This window comes from Nannobrachium achirus, assembly GCF_963921795.1.
Source record: "Nannobrachium achirus genome assembly, chromosome: 7".
Classification (NCBI taxonomy): domain Eukaryota; kingdom Metazoa; phylum Chordata; class Actinopteri; order Myctophiformes; family Myctophidae; genus Nannobrachium; species Nannobrachium achirus.
The window spans coordinates 7,025,870-7,043,712 of record NC_137816.1 but is presented as its reverse complement, the minus strand read 5'-3'; positions in this window follow the sequence as shown (position 1 = coordinate 7,043,712).

Below are 17,843 nucleotides of genomic sequence, written 5' to 3'. Positions count from 1 at the left end.
GGGCAGACAATGGCCTAGAACAACCTAATGGTGCCTATTAAGACTCTAGTACACCCTTTGGCCTCGACAAGCCTGATCATCCTACTATAGCTAGTACCCCCCTCACCAACTTTGTGCTCCCACTTGATAAGCCCAGTGTCCCTCTGAGGGTCCCCCGACCTCACTTTGAGAACCGACCATGGACCACTTGATAAGCCCACAGTGTCCCTCTGAGGGTCCCCCGACCTCACTTTGAGAACCGACCATGGACCACTTGATAAGCCCAAAGTGTCCCTCTGAGGGTCCCCGACCTCACTTTGAGAACCGACCATGGACCACTTGATAAGCCCACAGTGTCCCTCTGAGGGTTCCCCGACCTCACTTTGAGAACCGACCATGGACCACTTGATAAGCCCACAGTGTCCCTCTGAGGGTTCATGTAAAACTACTGACTTTGTACACGCCTGTGTACATTTCCCATAGATTCTATGGGACTTGAACACTTGCTCCTGCCCTTCGTGTACACGGTCTGTGCCGTGTCCCCTCAGAGGGACACTGTGGGCCCCCTGACCTCACTTTGAGAACCGGCCATGGACCACTTGATAAGCCCACAGTGTCCCTCTGAGGGTTCATGTAAAACTTAAAACTATTGCCCGTGTACACAGTGGTTAATCGCATGTGCAAGGATCTACAGAGCTGGCTGGAGCATGGAGCAGCCTGGTGGAGTCTGGTGCAGTCTACCCTGGTCTGGCCTATTCAAGCCAGATCTGGACAGTAATGGCCTGGTGGAGTCATCTAACTACCCCCTTTCCCCGGTCTATACTCCTACTCGGCAGGACTGGGCTGGACTTAGGTTTGCTGGACTCTATTGGGCTCTGGGGGGTTGTATTGGGCTCTGGTGGGCTGTGCTGTTCTGTGCTGGGCTCTGTTGTGCTATACGAGGCAGTACAATACTAAAGCCTAGACATGTTCATGTAAAACTATTGGCCGTGTACACAAAGTCATGTAAAACTTGCCCGTGTACACAGTGGCTTTTTCCTTGACCTTGCGAGTTAGGAGTGTCGTAGAGACACGAGACCGGGTTTGTTGGATTCAGCGTCAAAAAGTAAGTCAGAATATGTGTCTTTTATCCGAAAGAATGTGTAATCGTGTTGGTGGCGTGCAAATTTCGTGTCTTTTTCGCAATCATAAAGGGTTAAAATTGTCGGAGAGACACGAAACCCATTCCATCGGATCAGGCATCCTTCAAATATGAAAAGTGTTTCCTACGTAAAACAAACGGATTTCTTTAGATTTTTTTATTGATTTTAAGGACAAAAATCCGGGTTTCGGTGTCTTTTTCGCAATCGTAAAGGGTTCAAAGTGTCGGAGAGACACGAAACCCATTCCATCGGATCAGGCATGCTTCAAATATGAAAAGTGTGTCCGGCCTAAAACAAAACATATTTTTCCCTTGACCGTTCGAGTTAGGAGTGCCGTGTACACAGGATCTACAGAGCTGGCTGGAGTATGGAGCAGCCTGGTGGAGTCTGGTGCAGTCCTGTGCACCCTGGTCTGGCCTATTCAAGCCGGATCCAGCCTACTGTAGGCTAGTGAAGCCATCCAACCTCTCCACTTCCCTAATCTATTCTCCCACTGTGCTGGACTTGGATGTGCTGGGCTGTGCTGGACTGGACTCTATCAGGCTCTGGTGGGCTGTTTTGGGCTCTGGTGGGCTGTTTTGGGCTCTGGTGGGCTGGGCTGGGCTCTGGTAGGCTATACAGGGCAGTACTGTAGTATAGCCTAGGCATGTTCATGTAAAACTATTGGCCGTGTACACTAAGGCATGACTTCTATGTAAACCATACTATATGGACAGTTTTTTTCTGCATGTCACTATGATGGAAAGCATCTTCAGCCTCACAATAACCATATTGAGTTACCACATGATTTTGTGTGCACGCCACAGCCAATAGTTTTACATGAATATTTCTAAGCTATAGTACAGTACTGCCCCATACAGCCTAACAGAGCCCAGCAAAGCACAGCACAGCCCACCAGAGCCCAATACAGCCCACAGGAGCCCAATAGAGCTCCAGCACACCTAAGTCCAGCCCAGTCCTGCCAAGTAGGAGTATAGACCAGGGAAGGGGGGTAGTTAGATGTCTCCACCAGGCCATTACAGGCTGGACCTGGCTTGAATAGGCCAGACCAGGGTGCACAGCACTACACCAGACACATCACTGTGACATCACAGGTGATATTGTTACACACTTGGTTATTTTGGTAGAAATAATTACTCCAGTGTGCAGGTATAAAGGGTTTTTACTCTGTAAACACACAACAAATGCACATTTCAGCAACACTGCTGCACGTTGGAAACACTGATCCATTCTTCAAAATAATATAATAATAATAAATCTCAAATCCTCAAAATAGTCTAAATATAAAAATCAATAAGGTGCATTTCCTGGTTAGCAATCAAATAACAATAATCAGTAATTAACTCTCTTGTATAAAGTATCACAGTTCAACCAGTTATCAAATATAGATCAAACTACACATTACTATAACATCAGTACAAAACGTTTTCATCTTGTAAACAATAGAAATGTACCATTGGCATCATAGTAACATTCACAACATTACCAAAATAATACTCTTTTCCCCAAAAACGAAATATATAGCTGCTGCATTACATTACCCTGTTACAGTAAGTAGAACCATAATAAAATCGTTTTGCACAACACTGCATTCATCTCATTCATTCCAGGCTACAGGTGAGCTTCTTTACCCCACTGGACTTCATAGAAAGTATCATAATGAGTAAGCATTTCTAATGTCACCAACATGCATTCCACACACACATTTGCTTCACAGAAACTCCCCTCAGTTTATACTTTCATCTAACATATCCCTCACTTACATTTATATACTTTATCATGTCATTTCTCACCTGTAAACACACAACAAATGCACATTTCAGCAACACTGCTGCACGTTGGAAACACTGATCCATTCTGAAGTGGAAGGACCCCTGCTGTCCTAAATGTGCGTCGCACAGAGTGCAGTTAGCTGCCCAACCGAGTGCCTGTCTAAAATGACGTTATTTCAGTGCAAGACCCAGAATGATAGTGTGTTTAACAACTTCAGTGAATGTACATTATGCAACGTTTTTAACCAGTTCCCAGTATAATATAAACAGCATCCTAATGAAATGAAATACAATAAAATAATGAAATATGGGGGGTAGAAATATGGGGGGTAGAAATGAAATACAATAAAATAATCATGTACTGTATCTCTAGTCCCAAATTAATCATGTATCTCACACTCTCCCCTCCAAAACAAATGTCGTCCCGACATTCTGTATGTCCCAGAACACTCATGTCTTCAACAGGTGAGTATAGTCACAGATACCAGGAGTCAGTGTTCATCTTCAAGGATACCCTTCTGCTCAAAGTCAGTATTTCCACATCACAGTTATCTCCCAGTTCCACGTGATGTGTCCACAGCTGATATCATCGTGCACTATGAATATCTGCTATTGTTCTCCGCTCAGTAGCGGGAAATGTGTATCCCCACTGATAGGTTATTACCTTTTTCCTGTGCTATAACTCAATAGTGACCAACATTTTATGTAATTCTACCATGTACTCAACACATGTAGTAAATGTCACTGATCGTAAGTGTCTGATATTCAAATAATAAACAAAACAAATACATTTCACACACTTAACACTTATGCCTACTTTAACTTTTGCTCTTACTGAAACTTAAGCAAAACAGTAAACATCTCTGGACTACAATCTAAACTTCACTTGTGTCTGGGAGTGATGCTGGGCTGTCCCAGTGAGTCATAAGTGAGTGTCTTAGTGGGGTATCTGTTTCTGAAAGGATACTTTCTGGTAGCAGTAGAGGATGGCTCTGCGTCGCTGTGGTCATCTGCTTCACCCGACTCTCCAGCCTCTGGTCCCGCTGCCTCTGCATTCTCCCCCTCTGGCTCCACTACCTCTGGCTCATCACGTGCGGCCTCTGGCTCCAACCCGTCATCCTCCTCCTCGTCCTGACGCTGGTCTCCCTCGTCTGGATCAGGCTCTGGATCGGCTGGCTCCAACCCGTCATCCTCCTCCTCGTCCTGACGCTGGTCTCCCTCGTCTGCGTCGGGCTCTGGATCGGCTGTCACCGGCTGTGGCATGAACTCCTCTGCTTCCACTCTCAACTTGCTGCTGGACTGGTCATATCTTCCTGTTGATGGAGCGCTGATGCCTCTCCAGTTATCTTCCTCATCCTCAGAGCTGCTTTGCTGATCTTGCTGCTGTAGCTTCTCTTGGCGTCTATCTCTGTGCTTATTTTTTGACTTGCTCTTTGCTGCTTTAGGTGTCTCAGGTCGGCTTTGCTCGACTGGGAGAAAGTCACAAGGCAGCAGTAGGTTTCTGTGGAGGACTCTTGTTCGACCTGGGCCTCTCTCTGGCCTCACCTCGTAGACTGGGCTGTCTTCGTGCTTTCTCTCTGTCACTATGTGGACCTGGTCCTCCCAGAAGGGTCTCAGCTTCCCTGGACCCCCTCTCTCAGAGAGGTTACGAATGAGGACTCTGCATCCTGGATATAAGTCTGCTCCATAGCTCTTCTGGTTATAATGCTCCTTAGCTCTGTCTCTCTCGCCTTGTGCTGTCTTCGAAGCCAGGCGATAGGCCTCCTCCATGCGTCTTCTCCACTTGGCTGCATACTCGCTGTGTGATGCACTCTGGTCACTTGGCTTGAGACCAAACATAATGTCCACAGGGAGTCTCGGGTTTCTGCCGAACAGGAGATAATACGGTGCATAACCAGTAGCGTCACTGCGCGTACAGTTATACGCGTGAACGACCTTCGCCAGGGAACTCTTCCAGTCAGCTTTCGCATCTTCCGTCAGGTTTCGTAGCATAGAGAGCAAGGTTCTGTTAAATCTCTCCACCTGCCCATTCCCTTGCGGGTGATAAGGTGTGGTGCGTGAGCCTTGGATACCACAGTAGGCTTCCAAGTTGGAAAACAGCTTATTCTGGAACTCCGCCCCTTGGTCATGGTGTAGTTTGCCAAAAAATCCAAATTTGAGCACAAAGTCACCGAAGATCTTCTCAGCAGCTGTCTTCGCTGATTTGTTGGTACAGGCGTAGGCTTGAGCAAAGCGAGTATAGTGGTCCATGACCACTAGAATGTACTCGTATCCTCCCTTGCATTTCTCAAGGTGGAGAAAGTCAATTGACACCATTTCAAAAGGATACGTAGTAACTATACTCTTCAGTGGTGCTCTGGTTGGTCTATTGGGTCGCTTACTCTTTATGCAACTGCAGACCTTGGTGATGTAATGCTCGATGTCTCGTTGCATGTGCGGCCAGTAGAAGCGGTTGCGGACAAGATGCAGGGTCCGTTCAACACCAAGGTGCCCCATTTCCTCATGCAGTTCTCTGTAGATTAATGGGTAGAACTTCTTGGGTAGCACTAGCTGAGATCGTGTGGCTGTTTTTCTGAACAGGACGCCATCTTCATCCATGTAGAGTCTGCTCTTCTCCCGCATTAGTGCTGCTACGTCGTCCTGGTGTTCTTGCCGTTTTACACTGGGCCACTGCTTAGTCATGACACATTCTCTTACTTTCTTGATGACTGGGTCGTCCTCTTGTGCCTTTTTCATCTCTCTGGGAGAAATCTCTGTGACAGGAGATGTCACTTGATCCTCTGTCTCTGCACACGCTGTGGCGATAGTGAGTGGGCACATCCAGGGTTGTTGCTCTTGCTCCTGTATGGATACTGCATGTGTGACACTGCTTATCACTTCAGGCTGTACCTCTTGTGAGCACTCTTGCATGTACTTATCCATGTCTAATGGCATTCGTGACAGGCCATCTGCATCGCCGTTGAGTTTTCCTGGACGATAACGGATGCAGAAATTGAAGTCTGCCAGCTCTGCCACCCAGCGATGTGTCGTTGCATTCAACTTGGCTGTTGTCAGGACATACGTCAACGGGTTGTTATCTGTGTAGACGACAAAAGATGGTGCATAATAGAGATATTCTCTAAACCGTTCACATATTGCCCACTTCATGGCCAAGAATTCAAGCTTTCCCGAGTGGAGATGGTAATTCTTCTCAGGGTCTGTAAGAGTTCTTGAGCCATATGCGATGACAACAAGCTTGCCTTGCTGTTTCTGGTACAGTACGGCACCCAGTCCTTCCTGAGACGCATCACAGTGCATTACGAAAGGATCTTCGAACTGTGGGTATCCCAGGATGGGTGGGTGTAAGAGGAACTCTATCAGGCAACACAGGACCTCTTGGTGCTCTGCCGTCCAGGTGATGGACTTACTGGATGGTGCCTGATCTGATTTCATCCGTCCTCCCGTCTTGCTCTTTCCTTTCCCCTTGGGCTTTTTGTCTGGTGTTCTCTCAACCACTAGCAGGCTGTACAGTGGCTTGGCAATGCGGGAGAAGTTGGGAATGTACTGTCTGTAGTAGGATAAAAATCCCAGTAGTCTTCTTAGGTCTCCCACAGTTGCAGGTGTCTTGTCCTTCAGAGCTTGCACTGGTGCTAACTCAGTAGGATCCATTGTGTAGCCTTCTTTTGTCACAATCTTGCCCAGGAACTTCACACTGTCTTTGAACACGTCGCACTTCCGTGGCGTCAGCTTGACTCCATGCTGCTGGTAGCGTTGTAAGACTGCCCGCAGGTCATGCAGGTGGGCCTCGAAGGTGTGACTGTGAACAAGATTGTCGTCGAGGTACGGCTGACATGACTCATCCCTGAGTCCCACCAGGCATTCTTCCATGCTTCGTTGGAATTCTGCTGGGGCTGAGGACAGTCCAAAGGGGATCCGCACCCATTCATATAGACCCCAGGGTGTAATAAAAGCTGTGAGTGGTTGACTGCTCTCTTCCATGTAGCCCTGGTGATATGCCTTCCCCTGGTCGAGGATGGAGAAGAAGGCACTTCCTGTCAAGCTGTTCAGCATGTCTTGCACACGGGGGATGGGGTGACGGTCTGGGATGGACTTCCGGTTTAGCTCCCGATAATCGCAGCATAGCCGGAGGCTGCCATCCTTCTTGCGCACACAGACGATGGGCGAGGAGTAAGGAGATCTAGATTTCTTTATCCATCCTTTGTTCAATAAATCTTCAAGATACTCCTTGACTTCTTTGTGTAAAGGCTTGGGCACTGATATGTAGGTGCGCTTGACAGGGGTGGTGTCATGCAGTCTTATTTTGAGCTCGAGGGAGGGGATGCTCCCCACATCATCATCGTTTCTGGAAAACGCACCACTCTCCTCTCTCAGCAGTTGTTTCGCCATCCTCTGCTTCTCTGGTGACAGGTGGTCGACGGACACCGGGGGGTCCCACCCGCCTCCATCTTTGTACGCCACAGCCACATCACCTCTCTTCTCGCCTCTGTGTGTCGGTGTAGTCCTTTCCATCAGCACATCTCCTGAGCTCTGTTTCACATTGACTGGTCTTGCATCTGCAGGATATAAAGCTTTAATCTTCTGGACCTGGCCCAGCACTGTACGGGGGTTGAGAGTGATGTCATAACAGGTGTCGTTGGTCACTGGGATTGAAATTCTGGACCAGGCTCCTCTCTGCAGGCTAATGATGGTTTCGGTGATGTTCAGACCATCAGGCCATTCTGCACTCTCATCAGGCTCGAATACTACTTCCTGTTTAGTGGGAAGGGGGCTTGTTCGCACACAGCACTTGACCTCCTTCGTCTTGCCGGCTGGTATGACTGCATGACGTCGTCCGACTCTGACCACTCCTTCTCTAGTGTCGGCGTCGCTGGTTCGGAGTAGCTGTGTCAGCACTTCTATTCTGTTACAGTCAATGGAGAAAGATTCACTCAGCGCTTTGGTGGTGACATCAGGCTGTTTCTCCATTCCACACTTTACTAGTTCTTCGATCACATTGTAACCAATTATGGGCTCTGCTGGTACTCTTGGGTCACGGGCAATGAGCACAGGCACACACAGTTCTGGGTTTAAGGTGTCACCTGATTTTAGCTGGAACTTCACTTCCACCCAACCTGCGAAGGGTATGGCTGTTTGGTTCACTGCCTTTCCAAGCACTGTGCCCGATTCCAGGAGTTCATCGATGCTGCGCACTGTTGTGTGTGGTAGGTGATTTCTTCTCCATTTCTCACTTATCATGCTCACTTGTGACCCGGTGTCCCAAATGGCTTGTGTTGTGACTCCATTGAAGGAACAGTCCACCATACACTTTTTCCCGATGAGGCTCAGCAATTCTGAATGACGCTGTGTGGAGAGGTGACCCACATAGGTGGCGCCGTCCTCTTCTGCTGACCCCCATGGCTCCGACTCCGATGACTCCATATCCTCTAGCTGTCTGATCCGTTCACACAGCAGCTTATGCACATCTTCACTCTGCTCGTTTTGGCTTGGGGAGGATGCATTTAGTGGCATGACAGTGTGGCCTGAAACAGCTGCTTCATCAGGGTGGCCTGGTGGCTTGCGTGGACCTCTGCAGCCCCTCGAGACATGACCGGATTGGCCACACTTGAAACAGTGTTCACAGCGATCGCCCACCCCACTGTCTTGACAGGCTTTACACCCTCTCCTTCCATTCCACCTAGGCGCACTGGGAGCCGCTGGTGAGCTGTGCATGCTTTTTCTCATCTCCTCCATTTCTTGTTTCAGTTGTTTTACTAATTCATACAGTTCAGTGTCCCTCTCACTCGTTGCTGCAGTCACTTTACGCCCTCTGGTGTTCTTTGCTGCAACTGCGTGTTCTTGGACCTCTGGAGCCTCTGCGCTGTCATGGCTCTGCTGATGAATTCCCACTTCCGTCTGCATCTCATGTACTTTTGTTATTTTACTGCTTGTGTTCTTTTTCAGCTTATTTTTCCGTTCCAAATCAGCACTGGCTGCGTCATTCATCTTCTCAATGAGGGTTTCATCTGTGACGGTCAGATCATCAAGACAAGTCTTTAGTTGGAACTTGATATTGTCACTGATGAGCCCTGTGCTGATTGACCTCAGGAACCTGCGGTGTATGAGTTCTGGGCTGTACCGCTCATCTGTCCCTGGTTCCTTACCAGCTAGCAGTAGTCTTTCTTTTAACTCCATTGCTCTGAACAGAAAGTTTTGTGGTGATTCATGGCTGTCCTGTGTGATGTTCACCAGCCGGTGATACAGGTCAGTTGAGCTCTCTTCCTTGAAGTGCCCTTTGAGAATTGTTTTCAGTTGGGAGAGAGTGAGGTCGCTTTTAATTTCTAGCATGTCCCTGATGCTGAGGCCTGGACTGATGGCTTTTACTACGGCTTCAGTAATTTCAGCTTCACAGTGTCCCTTGTTGAGGCCCATATCAATTTGATGCATCAGGTTTGTGAATGAGAGTTTTTCTTTTTGACCCCTCTCCCCAATCTGTCCATGAATCCTGAACTCTCTCCTTATTGTCACTTCAGGCAGTCTGTTTAGTGGTGGCTGCTGCCCTCCATAGGCTGTAGGCTGAATGGGTGGCTGCTGCACCACACCTGGAGGCTGACTTGTTTTGTTTTTTTCTACTTTCTCACTCAGGCGCTTTATTTCTTCACTGAGATCTCTTGTAGATGACTGAAAAGTCAACTGCATGCCTGCGTATCGTTCCTGGAGACTGGCAAGTTCAGCAGAGTCTTCGTCCTGTTCTGGTTCTGCTAACTGTCCTTGCTTCATCTCCTTTATTATCTTAAGCAGCTTAATTAGGCAACATTTTGCAACATCTTTATCTTCTTCATCAATACAAGTGTCAATAGATTCATTGATACGGCGGAGCAACACGTGCCTCTTCGTTTCTTTTTCAAATGACACTTTAATTTCAATGGCCACTGTCTGTAACTGCTCCACACTCAGGTCTAATAGCTTCTCACCAACCTGGTCTTGCAATTCTTCCAGCGCCATCTTCTCTTTAGTGTCCTGTCACGTCCACGTCGAAGCACTACTCCACTCCTGGGCTGGCTCGCCAAGTTTTGTTACACACTTGGTTATTTTGGTAGAAATAATTACTCCAGTGTGCAGGTATAAAGGGTTTTTACTCTGTAAACACACAACAAATGCACATTTCAGCAACACTGCTGCACGTTGGAAACACTGATCCATTCTTCAAAATAATATAATAATAATAAATCTCAAATCCTCAAAATAGTCTAAATATAAAAATCAATAAGGTGCATTTCCTGGTTAGCAATCAAATAACAATAATCAGTAATTAACTCTCTTGTATAAAGTATCACAGTTCAACCAGTTATCAAATATAGATCAAACTACACATTACTATAACATCAGTACAAAACGTTTTCATCTTGTAAACAATAGAAATGTACCATTGGCATCATAGTAACATTCACAACATTACCAAAATAATACTCTTTTCCCCGAAAACGAAATATATAGCTGCTGCATTACATTACCCTGTTACAGTAAGTAGAACCATAATAAAATCGTTTTGCACAACACTGCATTCATCTCATTCATTCCAGGCTACAGGTGAGCTTCTTTACCCCACTGGACTTCATAGAAAGTATCATAATGAGTAAGCATTTCTAATGTCACCAACATGCATTCCACACACACATTTGCTTCACAGAAACTCCCCTCAGTTTATACTTTCATCTAACATATCCCTCACTTACATTTATATACTTTATCATGTCATTTCTCACCTGTAAACACACAACAAATGCACATTTCAGCAACACTGCTGCACGTTGGAAACACTGATCCATTCTGAAGTGGAAGGACCCCTGCTGTCCTAAATGTGCGTCGCACAGAGTGCAGTTAGCTGCCCAACCGAGTGCCTGTCTAAAATGACGTTATTTCAGTGCAAGACCCAGAATGATAGTGTGTTTAACAACTTCAGTGAATGTACATTATGCAACGTTTTTAACCAGTTCCCAGTATAATATAAACAGCATCCTAATGAAATGAAATACAATAAAATAATGAAATATGGGGGGTAGAAATATGGGGGGTAGAAATGAAATACAATAAAATAATCATGTACTGTATCTCTAGTCCCAAATTAATCATGTATCTCACAATATCATAGGTGACATCACCTATTTAAAAGTCCATATATGGGTATTCCCAGAATCCCTTTTATGCCCATGTATGAAGATCCCTGATGTAATTGATATATACTATATCACTGGCCAGATGGCCAAGACATGGCCCATATCTGTGTGGCTGGTTCAGACAGGGATCTCCATGTATGGGCATAAAAGGGATGTACTATATACAGTACATGGATCTCCATATATGGGTAACTGGTCCGATATACATCACTGGCCAAATGGCCAAGAATTGGCGCGACCTTGGCAAGGTCGCATGTCGCCCTGAGGCGTCTTACTAGTAATAAACATTATTTGTAGAGCACCTTTCATGACATGAAATGCTTAACAAGGCTGTACTTGGTCTCCACTTATGTTTTACTTCTACATCAAACCTCTTTGCCTAAAATAGCCGGACTGCAAGCTCAAGCTTGTAGATCTGCTATTTCCCTCAGAATAGGGGTGTAATGTACACCGTTCCCGTCACACAAAGATTCTGTTACAACAGAACTAAAGACGTTCCTATCACACATTCTGTTACAACAGGGCCCCCTGCAGTAGCTCTGAGGACCCCCTAGGGGTGCCGGACATCCTATTGAAGACCCCTGACCTATCCCATAAATGGTAAATGGTGCATTTATATAGCACTTTTATCCAAGGCACTTTACATAGATTGTGCACTACATTCACCCATTCACACACACATTCATTACATTCACCCATTCACACACACACATTCATACAGCGATGGCAGAGGAAACCATGCTTGGCACCAACCTGCTCATCAGGAGCAGTTAGGGGTTCAGAGTCTTGCTCAAGGACTCTTCGACATTAACTCAGGGGGAGCCCGGGATCGAACTGGGAACCCTTCGTGTTCTAAAGACGGACCAACATACTATTATGAGTGTGGGCAGATGTAAACAGGCATACAAGACAACACTATGTGGTGTTTCTAGTTCATGGCAGGGCCGCTCCATTTGGTTCCATTAGTATACTCTGAGTTACATATACCCATATTAGGGTCCATTTGGTTCCATTAGTACACTCTGAGTTACATATACCCATATTAGGGTCCATTTGGTTCCATTAGTACACTCTGAGTTACTTATACCCATATTAGTGTCCATCTACACCAGAACATGCCTAGGCTATACTACAGTACTGCCCTGTATAGCCTACCAGAGCCCAGCCCAGCCCACCAGAGCCAAAAACAGCCCACCAGAGCCTGATAGAGTCCAGCACAGCCCAGCACATCCAAGTCCAGCACAGTGGGAGAATAGATTAGGGAAGTGGAGAGTTTAGATGGCTTCACTAGCCTACAGTAGGCTGGATCCGGAGCAATAGCTTGTAGATCGGCTAATTGAGTATTTTCCATATTTCTTTTCCCGGTGGCGCTGGGGTCCCTGGGGGTCCCTGGAGCTCCAGGGGTCCCTCAGGGCCCAGGCGGTGGCCCTGCCGCCGGGGACCCCCTGGGTGCCGTCCCCGTCTCTCCCGGTCGCTCCGGGGCCGAGTTAAAGCCTTTTTAGCAGACTGCAGTTGCAGGGGTCTGCCACTAGGTGGCGCTCTATGAACGGCCGTCTCCGGGCCGCCGAGGCGGACGCGTGGGTACCGGCCCCAGCTCTCCCAAGGGTCGGCTGGTGAGCACGGGGTCCCCACCAGGCTGCTCAAGGCTCCCGCCAGTCCTGTAGCTCCTCGTTGATGGGATTATCCACTGTGTACCCTAGTTTCTACATGCCTTAGTGTACACGGCCAATAGTTTTACATGAACATGCCTAGGCTATACTACAGTACTGCCCTGTAAGTTAGGCGATGTGCATATGCTATTCCTTTGGTCTTGGTTGCAAACACACCAACAAAACACAGTAAGTCCAAATGGAAAACAAACACACTTTGCTCTGAGCTCAAACATGCTTCTCTCCTAGTGAACTCCAAAGAAAGACTGAGGCCACTTGGCAGGAGGCACTGATCAAAAGACAGGCACTAATTGACCACACCTGGCTTGGTGACCTGATTGGTAGGCAGGTGATGGTTGGTGTAGTAGTGTGTTGACAGCAAGGCTTATACAGGCCAACCAAACTGTGTCCCTGGCAGGTGCTTGTAGATCTGCGAGGTGCTTGTAGATCTGCTGTATTGGGTTGAGCCCCCCTCACCCAAAAAATATTTATGGAATAAATACATTAAATATATATGAATACGTGAAGGACAACTGCCTACATGCGGCTTACTTTGAATATGGATGGACAGAAGTTTTAGATTTTTACAATATGTTTGGAGCGATTTATTACAGATTTTATGCCCCTCACAAGTTTGGATCATGCACTGTACACGGGCAATAGATTGTGATTCTGTCTGTACACGGTGGGCTGTTCCAATAGCTTTGAAAATAGCCTGCCACACTGTGGAAATGTGCTTGAACTGCAAGATTCCTAGCAGTTATAATAAGGAACACATAAAAAGGAATAAAAGATCATCCAGAGAGCTGATGGGCGATCAAGTGGCGTCCATACGTAGATGGGGTCCCAGAGAACATGCAAAGCCCACCCCCTTATTTTTCACGCCCACAGGATCCATATGGTGGGCCATGGAAATTTGGTGCCGTACACCAGCAATAGCACTGGTTGTCGTGTACGCAAATATCGATAGGGGTAATAATTAATTATATAATAATATCAATAATAAAGAGAGAGAGAGAGAGGGGGGGGGGGGGTGGAGAGAGAGATGGAGAGAGAATGTGTGTGTGGGGGGGGGGGGGCACGGTCGAAATGGGGGGGGGGTCGAAGTGGGGGGGTGAGGCGAGGTCGAAATGGGGGGGGGGGTCGAAGTGGGTTTTTTTTTTTCATAGCCTCATTACAGCTATATAAAGTTCCCAAAAAAAGAAACACACATCTAGGTGATATTAATAAAAAGGGAAGAAAAAAGTACAGTAGTTACATAGCAAAACAGTAGTTTTCCCCCGAAAATATATGTTTTAATTAGTTTAATCCTCTGGATCAGACAGGAGATATAGAAAGAGAAAGCGCAGTGCATCTTGGGTAGGAAAATGACAGCCAGATTATAGTTCTACTCACATAATAGGCTGGCTTTCGTAATTCTGCCCATTTAAAATATATGTACCCAATCGTAACTCTTAGTTACATTGATAAGGTCCATGTGAACTAGTCTGTTGAAGCTTATTCATTATTTTGAGCGAAATCGCTATCAGCTCGCGGCGCCGTACTGCACGCATGCCGTGCTCCGCAGAGCGGACCGTTGTTGAAAGCCTGAAGCAACATTCTCCACTGCACAAACTCCACCCCCGATAGCAAAAAGTGAATGATTTTTTCTGGTTGGCCAGTCAGGGAGGCTCAGGGACCAATCAGAAGGCTGACAAACGGTGGATTACACACCTCATAAGCTCATATTGACAATATTTAAATTTCCCCCCTTTAATCCCAGGCCCTTGGGATACCCCCAACTTTGATTGGCTCCCACAAAGTTTCCAGAGGGAGTTGTGATTGAGAAAGTTCAGAGGTGATAGTAGACACCTTTATGAACACATTTGTGGAGAAAGATATTGGAAATGATTTAGTTCCCAGATTGGTCCAGCATGAGGCTAAAGCCCGTATCAGAGTGTACGGTGGAGACCTATCCACCGCAAATTTTAGTCAAGTCAGAAAATAAGTACAGGCCATCATAGTCACGGCCCACGGTGAAGTCCTTTACCCCGTCTAGACCGGTTCAGGTCGACCAATCAGTGAACGGGGTGTAGAGCCTGCCTGTCTGATAGTAAAAAAACAAAGAGATGTGTTGGGACTCACGGTGGAAAGCTCTCCACCGTGAGGAATGATGTAACGTTGTAGTTTCATTGTAGACTCGAAAAGACTACACCGCGGTGTAAAGCCTTCCACCGCGGACACGACTATGATACAGGCTTTACTTTCCCTTACTAAATAAAGATACCGGTGCAGCTAGAGCAGACCTGGGCATTGTATGGCCTGTGGGCCGCATACGGCCCTTTGGTTCACTCTGTTCCTCTTTCCATTGCACAAGCTGGAGACTGGAGGGCGGGCTTTCCTGCAGAAACAGGCGAATGAGAAGGTCGTGACTGACTGAAATTCTGGGACCTGGGTACAAGGATTCACTGACATTTTGTGCTTTAACTATTGATTTTCGAAAAAAATCTTGAAAATTTGTGCCAGTCTTTGAATATTTCAAATCCTTCTAAAAAATACTGTTTCTTTTCTTAAATTTTAGAACCCATGCAGGACCTTCTAGCTGTGAGGCGAAGCGCTAACCACTGCGCCACGGTGCCCCGAAAAAAACATTTTTTTCATGCGAAGGACCAAAATGATATGCCTACGGTCCTCCATCTCAAAATATTTCGTTCCAGGTACCCCCCAGAAGCAAAATTTGAGTTACAAATGTTCGCTTATAACGATTTGCACACATTTTCACGACTTTTCAAAAATAGCAGATCTACAAACTTGCAGCGCTGCACTCGGTGACGCGCTGTGAGCTTGTATATCTGCTATTTTCCGATAGCTAAAGTATGAAATAACAAGGAACCTGTTGGATAATTATTAATAATGAAATATATATGGATATGGATAAATCCATAACCAAAATAAGACATAGACGAGCCAAAGGACTATCAATCAATTGCTGTATTTGAAGAGAGTCAGACAAGGAAGACAAAACAGTGAGCTACCATCCTAGTAGCAGCTTTGTAATTTCTCTCTCTTCCAAGATGGAAGTTAACATACAGTATATAAGGAGTACAATATATGACAGTTAGGTCGTGGGACTCATTCATTCGTTAGATCATAACAAGAAGACAGACACGTAGAGTGTTGGTAATTTTCCACTACTGACATACAGTATAACCAAAACCAAAACATGGTCTCCTACTGTAAGTTCAGATTGGAGTTCATAATATAATCTTATATGGTCATATGAGCCTCATACACAAATCATACAATTATGTATCATAATTTCTATCTATCAGAACGCTGACAAATTATACCATAATAACATTATTCTTGTTTGACGGTGCCAGCTGGCCGTTTATAATACATTTTAGGAATGAAGCTGCGTATAACATTTTCATGGGGCCGCATTTGGTCCCCGGGCCACCCTTTGGACACCCCTGCCTTACTGAGTCGATTACTGCGTCCATAGATATATATAGAAGGCTAGATAGCTCACGCCCGCTGTTGGCCAATGGGGACTGGCGTCGCTACAGGTCGGCCATCTTGGGACAGGACCGATCACCCAGTATAACATTAATGTCTATAGTGCATGTACTATTTAAATGACCAGAGCTTGCTCAATTTTCAACCTATTTTGAAACGGATTGGTTTGTTATAAACCTAAGAAACGTAGCTATATTACTGTATACTTAGAATAATTATAACCATGGATTTCCATATGAAATAACATTAAGTATATAGGTAAAGTAAAGCAATTAGCTATACACAATGTATTTATATTGTAAATATGTAACATGTAATAGTTCCAATATTAGTAATATTTATTTTATTTTATTCATTGTGTATTAAATGTAAAAATGCATTTATTTAATATAAAAATCTTTCTCATTTGGCTTATATTTATTTTATATAAAATAGTCTCATGTTGCCATTCTGTAAAATATGAGATTAGAGATGGGGCTTCAAGGTTATTTTATTAAGGACATAACAAAACCAAATAGACCTCTTTTTTATACAGTTTATTTCAGCACTGCAACTGCAAATCATTTCCCAATCAGTAACATGACCAATCCTCCCCTCCCTCTGAGATCAGACCACCAACAGCCAGACGAGTACCTACATAATATATACCAACTATAGTCATAACAGCAATAATCATGATGTATAATAATCTTTTTTTTTTGTTAAACCCCATGCTGCACAGGTAGCTTTTGGTGGCCCTTGATATTGAAGTAGGCTACATGCAGTACACCTGTTTGAAGGTTCAATGGACCAATATTATATTAAACAGCTCAACAATGATCAATGAGGTTGGGGGTTAGACTGGAACTTTGGGGGGCTGTTGAGAGGGCGGTGGTGTGGCAGTGTAGAGAGACAGACAGGATTTACCATTAAGTATACCTGTAGCATTAGAACTGAATAGCAAAATCACAGTGGGTTCCTTTACTCAGATGGCATTCAGTGCACTACTCATGGGCTCATACGTTCTTGCTTGGAGTAAACTTTAAATGTAAAGCCTGAAAGGAGGTAAACCAGACTCAAATACATCCATTGGGGAAAAATCTACCCATTATTTAACATCTGCATTACAATGTAGAAGAATGTTTTATTTGATCATTGTTTGCCTGTTATCTCTCCTATGGTACCAGATCAATACAGCATGGAATTGTGGATGAAATGTGTCCATATATTTATATATATATATATATATATATAGAGAGAGAGAGAGAGAGAGAGGAACATTGGCTCGAAGCCAAAATTAGGTTTCTGTATGTGCACACAGAGTTTGAGCGAATGGCCTTTAAAAAGGACCGTTTTGGGTAGCTTCTGTCTCACGTTGTCTTTCTGTAAGCTAAGCATAGTCATTTTAGCAATATGGTGCAGCCTCAGCTTGAAAAACAGGGACACAACTAACTTCATCAGTGTATGGTGGTAACTGTCAATGCCTGAGCGAAAACACATCCTCTGAACCTATCCTCCTATCCTATGGGCTGTTTTCATCTGGAATCTGCAGATGCCTGGCGAACGACCCACTCTGCTGCCTTCACCGTGCCTTCAGATGGCATCACCAGACCTCCATTGCTTTTCAGGGTCAGTAGGTGGTAGCTCTTGTCCTTACAGGCAGATTCAGCA